The sequence below is a fragment of the Coenobita brevimanus genome, chromosome 71, assembly GCF_032717465.1.
Source record: "Coenobita brevimanus isolate Jiangsu-jjx chromosome 71, ASM3271746v2, whole genome shotgun sequence".
NCBI lineage: Eukaryota > Metazoa > Arthropoda > Malacostraca > Decapoda > Coenobitidae > Coenobita > Coenobita brevimanus.
In genome coordinates this window covers 46,651,357-46,661,651 of record NC_137024.1, presented here as the reverse complement: position 1 = coordinate 46,661,651, position 10,295 = coordinate 46,651,357, and positions in this window count along the sequence as shown.

The following is a 10,295-nucleotide window of genomic DNA, read 5'->3' as shown; positions in this document are numbered from 1 at the left end:
GATATCAGAATTGTTGTAGTAGTTGCAGACCTAGGATCATCTGAACGTGAACTCAGTGAACATCATTTAGGCTGTAGTTGGCAGTTAGATGGCTACCATCGACCCTGGGAGGTATTAGCATGAGAATGAAATATGGCAACAAGTTTGGTAACTAACCACACAATCATTACTCTTAGGTAGGAAACATCAAGTTACAAGTACAGTTACTCGGTGATCATTTATCTGAGTGCTGTGCTTAAAGTCCAGGCTGAAACTCATATTGTTACACTCTTATGACACATCTTAAATTTCTTCTTTCCCAACAGCTTTCAACAACTGTAGGGACGTAATTAGCTGGTTTTGGCACTTGATAGAAAACATCAGCTCTAGTCGGGCCAACCTAAATACGGGTATTCAAGAGGAAATATGGCGTTGTTTTTAGATCACATTAGATCAATTACTTAGGTTGTTAAGGTGGGGGTGTTGATTATGATGGCAGCTCTGCTAACTTTTTTTTATATTAATTGTGGATCCTCGGGTCACCTCGTAACTTATCTGTCATGTAATATATAGGGTTTGGATGATGATGATGATGATGATGATGATGATGATCATTTTTATGAAAATACGCGAAGATATGAAGCACTACAAAGATTTCGGGGCTTTAGTGGTGTGTGGCTAGTTTTGATGCCCACTACACTGGCCATACTGTTGATATTTTCCCCCTTTCCTTGTTTCTGGAGCCTATCTTGCCCCATCCTTAGATGGTCAGAACAGTCATGATGATGATGATGATGATGATGATTAGGCTTGTGAAGTGTAGCCAGGGTTCTAGAGTCCCGAATGACGTACGAAGGACTAAGGCACATCTCATTGGGCGGGCTGCTGATAGTTTTCTCGCTTTCGTACTTTCTCTTTCCTTGTTTCTGTTTAGGTGGGTAAAACGGCCATGATGAAGATGCCTGGGAGGTGGTGCCAGGATTGTAGGGTCCCGAATGATTCAATGACTAAGGCACATGTCACTAGGCTTGTTCTCCCACTTTAAATTATTACTTCCCCTTTTTTCCATTTTGAACCCTACATTACCCCATCGTTCCATTTCAGCCTTAGACAATACCGGTGTTGTTTCTCCTTCACTTTCCACCTGTGACTTCCTCATGGCCGACATTAAAATTTCTCCAGTTTCTGCAATCACTGGCTTCAATACTGACAAGGCATATGGGCTTGATGGGGTCCCTCCTGTTGTCCTCAAGAACTGTGTTTCTGTGCTTACACCCTACCAAGTTAAACTCTTTCGCATTTCTCTGTCAACTTGTATAATACCTTTCCTTGTTGCTGGAAGTTTGCTTTCATTCAGCCTGTCCCAAAGAAGGGTGACAGTTCGCAGCCCCCAAACTATAGCCCAACCGCTTCAATAATCTGTATTTCTGAAGTTTTTAAATAAACTCTTAACAAAGAAAAAATAACGTACCTTGCCTATCATAACCTTCTTTCCAATCGTCAGTATACGTTCCGCCAGAGACGTTCCACTGGCGATCTTCTTACTTATCTTTCAGACTCCTGGTCATCCTCCTTTCGGGACTTTAGCGAAAACTTTGTCGTTGCACTTGTCATCTCAATGGGTTTCGATCGAGTCTGGCATAAATCTTTAGTTTCCAAACTGCCCTCTTACGGCTTCTGTCCTTCTACCTGTGCCTTCCTTTCTGGTCGTTCCATAGCTGCTGTTGTAGACGGCCACCATCCTTCTCCCAGGAATATCAGTAGTGGTGATCCCTTGGGTTCTGTCCTATCATTAACTCTTCCTTCCATTCATGAATAACCTATTAAGCTATACACATAACCCTGTCCACTCATACACTGATGACTCCACCTCTCACCTGTATATCCGATTCCCGCAACGTCCATCCCAGCAGTTACTTCAGTAAACATGAGATGAGGCTGTGACACGCTTAATGTTTGACTTGGCTCATATCTTTATTTGGGGTAAAAGTAATCTTGTTTTTAATGCATCAAAAACTAATTTCTTACGTCTTTCCGCCCGTCAGATTCTACCACAGGAGTATCCAATAATTTATTACAATAATCATGTCAATCCTGCATCATCTTTGAGCATACTTGAGGTTTCATTCTCTCGAGATTTATCTTGGAAAGATCATATACATCTCCTCTAAGTCTGCTTCCACGAGAGTAGGTATACTAAGCCGACTTCGTGCCATCTTTACCCCTGCATAGTTGTTGACTTTATACAGAGGCTTTCCTTGCCCCTGTGTAGAGTACAACTTTTCATGTATGGGGAAGTTCCCCGCATACAGCTCATCTCAACAAGATGAAGTCAAAGGTTTTTCGTCTCAGTACTGGCTTCCATGAACCTCTGTCTCTTTGCCGCACAGATGCATCTTCATCTTTTTTCAGTCGCTACTTCAGTGGTCACCGCTTTTCTGAACTGTCTTGCTTGCATCTCTCCACTACTACGACGGATGTGGAGCACTCGACTTGTAGCAAGTTCTCATCCCTTTTCTGTCCATCTCTCTAATGCAAAAGTTAACCGTTTCTCCCAGTCCTTCATGTATGCAACAGGTCAACTCTGAAACTGTCTCCCTCTGTCTGTATTTCCTACTGCCTATGACCTCCAGTCTTTTAAAGATAGTGTGTCCAGGCATCTCAAAATGAACGGATCTTCAATCTGGATCTTTGTTATTTTGTTCACATCGTCGTGCTTCAGGGTCATTTGAAGAGGAAACGAGGAGCAAAATGGTGAGAAGGAGAAGAGGAAGAGGAATCCTCTATGGATCTGCAAAGAAATATCTCTCTTGGGCTAAGCAGCCCATACATCACGTCATTTTCTCCCAAGGTTGAGACCCTTCACCTAATAAGGACGATGCTGTGCCTCTGGAAAGGCAACCTATTTATTGCGGAAGTAAGTCCCTCCTCTAGGTATATTAACAGTGAAACCCGACCCCAAGTGCCGAGGCTGTAAGACCCACCCAGTACGTCAAAGTGAGGCTGGAGAACTTCTACAGTAGACTCATTCTGCATCATCTTAATGATAGAGTGAGGTGATCCCTAGACGTACAACCTCCCAGCTCCAGCCACCATCATACTGGTGTGCCCCTGTCCAAGACGGTGTGATCCAAGCCTTTGCTGGAGCCATGGGTCCCCTTGGCCTCTCCATCCCCTTGGCCTCAACAAAAGGAGACTGTATGACCTTCTGCCGTGACAGAGATTCCAGTGGATCTGCAAGGAGCCATCTCTCTTGGGCCGGGCATCCCATACATCACGTCACTTTCTCCCAAGGTTGTGAGACCATTCACATATTAAAGTCGATGCTGTTTCTCCAAAAAGGCACTCCATTTCTTGTGGAAGTAAGTTCCTCCGATAGGTAGTGTGTCAGTCAGACCCGACCCATGTGCAGAGGCTGCAAGACCCCCCTCAGCATGTCAAAGTGAGGCTGAAGAACCTCTGCAGATGACCCTTTGCTGCAGTCACAATAATGACTGAGCTGATCCTTCGATGTACGAACTCAGAGTTCTAACGACTTTCAAACGGTGGCGCCCCAATCAAATATGATATGATTTAAGTCGTCATTAGAGCCATAGATCTCCTAAGCTACATCAGGAGGAAATTGTATGACTCTCTATCACGTAAACGGCCATACAAAGAATTCTGACGAAAAACGTCTCTCCCCTGACGCTGTGAGATGCTCCACCTAGCTAAGACGATACTGTGCCTCCGGAAAGGCAATCCATTTGTTGTGGAAGTAAGTCTCTCTGACAGGTATGAAGGCAGAAAGACCCGATCCATGTGTCGAGGCTGTAAGACCCGATCAGCACGTCAAAGCGAGGTTGGAGAACTTCTGCAGACGACTCCTTGCTGTGACCAAATCATAATAATCGACTGAGCTAATCCCTAGATGTACTAACTCCCAACTAAAACCACCTTCAGACTGTGGTGCCCGTATCAGTGTCGGTATGATCCAAAGTTTTGATGGTCCAAGGCGTTTGGCCAGAACACTCAGTCTGTGTACGGGCATCGCTGCTAATCTGTCGTTCGCATTTCTCCTTGCTCATTCACTCATTAATCGTCTTCCACTTTCCTACTCTGTCATTACATTACCACTACCCGATTCTCTCTCTCTCTCTCTCTCTCTCTCTCTCTCTCTCTGTCTCTCACACACACACACACACACACACACACACACACACACACACACACATTAATTTCACTCTCTCCCCACATCCCCTCCTCCTCTTCCTTCATCCCCTTGTCCCTCTGCTTATCTTTCCATTTCTTTCTCTTGCATCCATTCTCTCTTTATTGTCTCTTTCTCCTGTCTCCTAACCTTCTCTTTTCTTTCAATTTTTCTGTCTCTCTTGTCTTTCTCTCTTCCTCTTCTCCTAACGCGGCCTTCTTCCTCTCAATTTATATCATCCCCGTACTGTCTCGTTCTCCTCCACTTTCGCTTCATACACTTGCCCTCTCCTTTTTATCTTTCTTCCTTCCTGACTTTCCCTCCCCATCCATTCCTCTCTTTCATTTTCCTGCTTCCTGTCCTTCATCTCTTGCGTCATTCCTTCCCCTCTTTCCCCTCCAGCTCGTCCTCTTTCTCACAACTTTTCCCCTTGCCCCTTCTTTATTTATGAAAGCTACTCTTTTTTTTTTTTTTTTCATTCTCCTCACCCTGTCTCTTCCTCTTCCCTTCCCACCCCCCTTCGCTTGTCATTCTCTCTCTCTCTCTCTCTCTCTCTCTCTCTCTCTCTCCTCCTCCTCCTCCTCCTCCTCCTCCTCCTTTCTCTTCTTCTTCTTCTTCTTCTTCCTGTCTCACCATTCCTTTTCTTTTACCTCTCGTCATACCTTTTACATTTCTGTTTCCAACATATCTTCTGTAATTCCTGTTATCTTTTCTTCAGTATCCTCTTGACTCATCTCGTCTCTTGATTTCTTTTCTCTTCTTTGTATTTTCTTTCACTTCCTTCGGTTCATTCTGTTTTCATCTTGGTCTTCTCCTCTCACATCTCTCTTCACTTTTGCACTCCACTCCTTTACTTTGCTTTCCTTTCCTTTACAGTCCTTTCCTGTGTTGTTATTTCTTGCCCTGTTTTGTCATTTCCTTTCCTTTCTTTTGCCTTTCTTTCCTGTGTCTGTGTTTCTGCTTTTGTCTGTAATGTCCCGTTCTGTCTTTATCCCATCTTCGTCTCCTTTACTGCCCTATCCTCTTTTTCTCTTTCCTTTCTTTTCCTTTCCTTTTTCTTCACTGCTCTTCTCTCCTTTCCTCCCTTCTACCGTGCTCTACTCTCGTTTGTCTTTACGGTGCATCTTTTTTTCTTTCTCGTGGCAGCGTTTCCTTTCCTCTCCTGTTGTCTACTTTGCTTTGCTTTCCTTTCCTTTTCTCTTTCTTCCTTCCCATTCTTTTACTTCCTCCTTCGCTTTCTTTTAATTCCATTTCCTATCCATTTTATTCCTCTCCATTCCTCTCCTCTCCTCTCTTCTCCCATCCCTTCTCACCTCCTCCTCCTCCTCCTCCTCCTCCTTCTCCTCCTCCTCCTCCTCCTCCTCCTCCTCCTCCTCGTCTCTCATTCCTTCTCTTCTGTCCTCCTTTCTCTTTTCTTTTCTTCTTGTTCCCAGATCGCTACCTCTCCCCCTGGGCCGGTCTGGACGCTAACTGAATAACGTAGAGAGTCACTTTTCCCTCTTACAGAAATAAGATTCACTTGGCTCGGCCTTTCCCTGGCCATTTCTCTGCCTAAGCACAAGAGTTTCCCCTCCCGTGTCATCATTGCCATTCTCTCTTATGCAGACTGCCTTGCTCTTTTTTGCACGTTCTCTCTCTCTCTCTCTCTCTCTCTCTCTCTCTCTCTCTCTATTGCCCCTCATTTCCTGTCTCTTAGTTATTGTTCTCGTCTCTCCTCTGTTTCCCTCTCAACTATGTCCTGTGTCTCATCTCTTTTCTCTTCTCTTCTCTTCTCTTCTCTTCTCCTCTCTTCTCCTCTCCTCTCCTCCCCAGTCCTCTCCTCTCCTTGTCTCGTCATGCCGTTGTTCTTTCCTCTCCTCTGTTCTTCCCTTGTTTTTTCTTTGTTCATTTTCAGATTCATCTCTCTCTGTCACCTCGTCTCATTTCTGCTCTCCACTCAGTACTATATCTTAGCTTCTCATTCCCGATCTTCTCAGTCACATTTTTCTTCTTTCCTCTCCTCTCCCCACCATCTTTTCTCTTGCTTCCCCTGCCTGTTCTCTCCTCTCAGTTCCATACTTTGTTTCTCACCCTATTTTCATCAGGACCTTATCTCTCCTCCCTTTCCTCTTCTTTCCTCACCTCTGCCCTTCTTCTGACCTCGTATTCCCTCTCCTCTTCTCTTCATCTTCCTCTCATCTTCTTTCCCTGTCTTGTGCTCTTTTCTCTTTTCTACTGTAACCTTCGTTCGTTTCCATTTTTCATTTTCCTTCCCCTGCCTCTCCTACTCCACATCGATTCTATTTATCAGTTTCTCATCGCAGCTTCCTCAGTTCTTCACCTTTTACCCGCTGCGAAGTCTCTCTCATCTCACAGAATTCCCTGCTTTCCTCCTTGCTCGAAAGTTAACACGTTCATTGCTCTCTCTCTCTCTCTCTCTCTCTCTCTCTCTCTCTCTCTCTCTCTCTCTCTCAGTTTTAGCGTTTCTTTAGCTTCGCCTTATCAAACTTCTAACACCATTTTAAAGCAAATGGTTATCATTTTTCCTGTTGCACCTCGGGTCATGGTCTGAGATGATGAAATACAATATAGCTTTCTCTCTCTCTCTCTCTCTCTCTCTCTCTCTCTCTCTCTCTCTCTCTCTCTCTCTCTCTCAGTTTTAGCGTTTCTTTAGCTTCGCCTTATCAAACTTCTAACACCATTTTAAAGCAAATGGTTATCATTTTGCCTGTTGCACTTTGGGTCATGGTCTGAGATGATGGAATACAGTATAGCTCTCTCTCTCTCTCTCTCTCTCTCTCTCTCTCTCTCTCTCTCGAACAGTACGGTGGCGCAGTAAGAAATAGATGAAAAAAAAAAAACTATACTTCCTGTAATAGTCTCCATGATCAAGTAAACATTTATATACCAAGAGTAGCAGGCTAGAAATGGCTAGTGAAGAAAGTTAGAGCACTTCAAGAAACCTCTGCCATTTTTGCCTGCCTAACCCCGAATAAATGGATAAGCCATGTCACGTCAGTTCAGAAAACAAGCTTGAGAGAGGATATACAAGAGTTTGTCAAATTTATTCTTTGCCAGCACCAATAACGACCTGGAAACTGGTGGTGAAGGAGAATAATTTATCGATAGAGCTGTTAGAGAAAGAGGCCTTCAAGTGGTGACACCGATGTAACCCGACAGTAGTGCTATGGATATAAAAACGCAAGTCAGCTCATTTCCTTTCCCGTCAAAGAAGGATGATAAGTTGCAGAAGACGGGCAGTTTCAGCCTGTAGTCCACTGGGTTCACATGCAGATGATCCTGGGGATACAACAGCCACTACTTATACCTTCCTTATTGAATTATGCCCCTATTCTCGTATCGCCTTTTCTTTCGCAATTTATTCTGTATTTTGCATACTCGCTTTCCCTTCTGATTTTGTTTTTGATTTCGGTGATTTTGTTCAGCTTAGGCGTGGTTTCCCTTTCTTTAGGACCTGAACTAAATATATGTAGGTTTGGTGTGGTTTCTGTCTAATAACTAATATCCGGTCCTTATTTAAGATCTCCCACCTGCTGTTAGTGAAGAGAGACAGATACTGAAACAGAAAGTAAGAAAGAAAACGGAGAGAGAGAGAGAGAGAGAGAGAGAGAGAGAGAGAGAGAGAGAGAGAGAGAGAGAGAGAGAGAGAGATCTGCTTTAATAATTTAGTCAGTCGCAATCTGGGTTCGGATCTGTCTACCTTCCTCATTATCATCTCCAAGACGTCTCTCAAGGTGTGTGTGTGTGTGTGTGTGTGTGTGTGTGTGTGTGTGTGTGTGTGTGTGTGTGTGTGTGTGTGTGTGTGTGTGTGAACCCCTTTTTTTATTAAGGTCTATGCAATAATCTGGATAAAACCCGATAAATGCAGTATTATCAGTGGACGGGTTAACTCCACAGCTACTCACAGTTTTCATTCTTTGCCACGTCGTTTATTTCCCGTGGCTGACAAAAACAGTCTGGTGTCAATCAGGTTGGAACACCTACGTACAACTCTAGCAGCAAAAAGACAGTAATCGGAAAGAGATAGGTTTAGCCCATATTTTAAGTGGTTTTGGAGATCTTGTAACGCCTCTTCCTTAGCGATTTATTTTGCATGTCACACTAAAAAAAGGTACAGGTGTAATATGCAAAATTTACAGGTGTAATATGCAGAATGAATCGCATGGGAGGAGGTGCTACGAACCTTCCGATGACACTTAAAATACGGGCTTACGCAGGAATGAAGTCCCTTGGTGAAATTAAATAATCCGCCGTTTTCCGGAACATTATACATCAGTGCAGCTATAGTTTATTCATTTTAACTGGGGAGAGATTTCCTTCCTCCTGCAGCTATTTCCCGTAAGGCAGTGGCAGCTTACGACAATACTGCCTTTCAACATTCATTCCACAGCATTGCTTCGTGACTATCATTATTTCTTTTGCACGTTTTTCTCTCTCTCTCTCTCTCTCTCTCTCTCTCTCTCTCTCTCTCTCTCTCTTGCCCTAGTGAACAAAATACTTAAGATGGTCCACAAATAGCGTTCCACTACAAACTCATTCGATTATAAATTGTCTGTTTCGGGAACGGCTCAGTCTGATGGTGTGGGCATAAGTGTGGCAGTGGGAGTAGCAAATGAATACATAATGCAGAATAATCAGTAATAACGCTGGCAGCCGTCCCCGCAACACACGAAAAATCGCCCGTGGAATGGAAGGAATGGAAGAGGTGCGTTACATGGACCGTCATGCTTATAAGTAAAAGTGTTAATGTGGCAGACAACGTAATATCCTGAAATTCACGCCTCAGACGTACAGTATTTGGAGGTGAGAGAGAAACTGTTTTCCTCTCACACACTCCTTCCCTGTCATAAACCTCTCTCCTTCCCTCTCACACACCTCCCTCCTTCCCTCTCACACACCTCTCTCCTTCCCCCTCATGCACCTCGCTCCTTCCCCCTCACGCACCTCCCTCCTTCCCTCTCACAAACCTCTCTCTATCCCTCTCACACACCTCTCTCATCACAGCCAAACACACTTGTAAAGCAGACAGCACTTTCCCTGATTCTGTGTCCTCTGTCTTCGCCATGTCCTAGTTAAGCTATCGTGTTGCCCCAGACAGTTCCTCGCACCCCATCCCCTTTTCTTGCGCCTCCTCCTTCGCTCTCCCCCTCGACCACCTCCACCCCCCCCCTTCTATCTTCCTCTCGCTACCTTCCTCTCTTCCTCCTTCTCTCTCTCTCTCTCTCTCTCTCTCTCTCTCTCTCTCTTGCTTTGCTTTCACCCTTTTTCCCTCCCCTCCTCCTTTCTCTCGCCCTTACCCCTCGCCCATCTTCGTCGCCCCTGATGGAGTGCTCAGCTTTTGTGTGGCGTCCTTGTTTAGAGTCCCCTGCCTCTATTGATTCATCCACTGCCTGTATTAAGACGGGCTATTTGCTGCCTGCCTCTCTTGAGTGTCCTCATACGTGCACCTCCTTCACCAGATGCTTCTATTCTCACACACTGCTTTTGACTTGAAGATTTTGGGAAAAGTTTATGACGATATGGAAGGATTGAGCCTGTTCTTCGATGAAAGGGGAGAAGGACTAGTTTTTTTTTTTTTTTTCAGAAGGATGAAGCCCAGGATGATCTGTTTACATATATAAATATTAGTCACATGTACACCCCCTTCAACAGACGTTTCCATTTTCACAGTGTTTGAAAGTTAAAGACTCTGGGAAAGGTTTGTGTTGGGATGGAAGTTTCGGGTGTATTTTCGATGTAAGGAAAGGATTTTTTTTTTTTTTTTTTTTTTTTAAAGCAGAGGATGTTTTGCTTAATAAGAAAACAGTTTTAGGGTGTACTTCTGACATGGGTAGACGAGGCTCAGAGTGTGCTATCGATAGGAAATATGAAGCTAAGGTGACATTCATACAAGAAGAGTAAGTATTATATCTGTTTTGATTATGAGGTGCAATCAGCCCTATAGGGAGTGTTTCATGTAGGAGATGAAGGCTAGAGTGTGTGTTTGATCCGGGGAAAGAAAGCGAATAGGGCGGGGAAAGTTGGAGTGAGTCATGAATGGAAGTAATATTATAATGTCTGAGGTTATCTTCTTTATATAAGAAAAGGAGATCTTTAATGATTCTTATACAAGCGGTAACAAGATGTC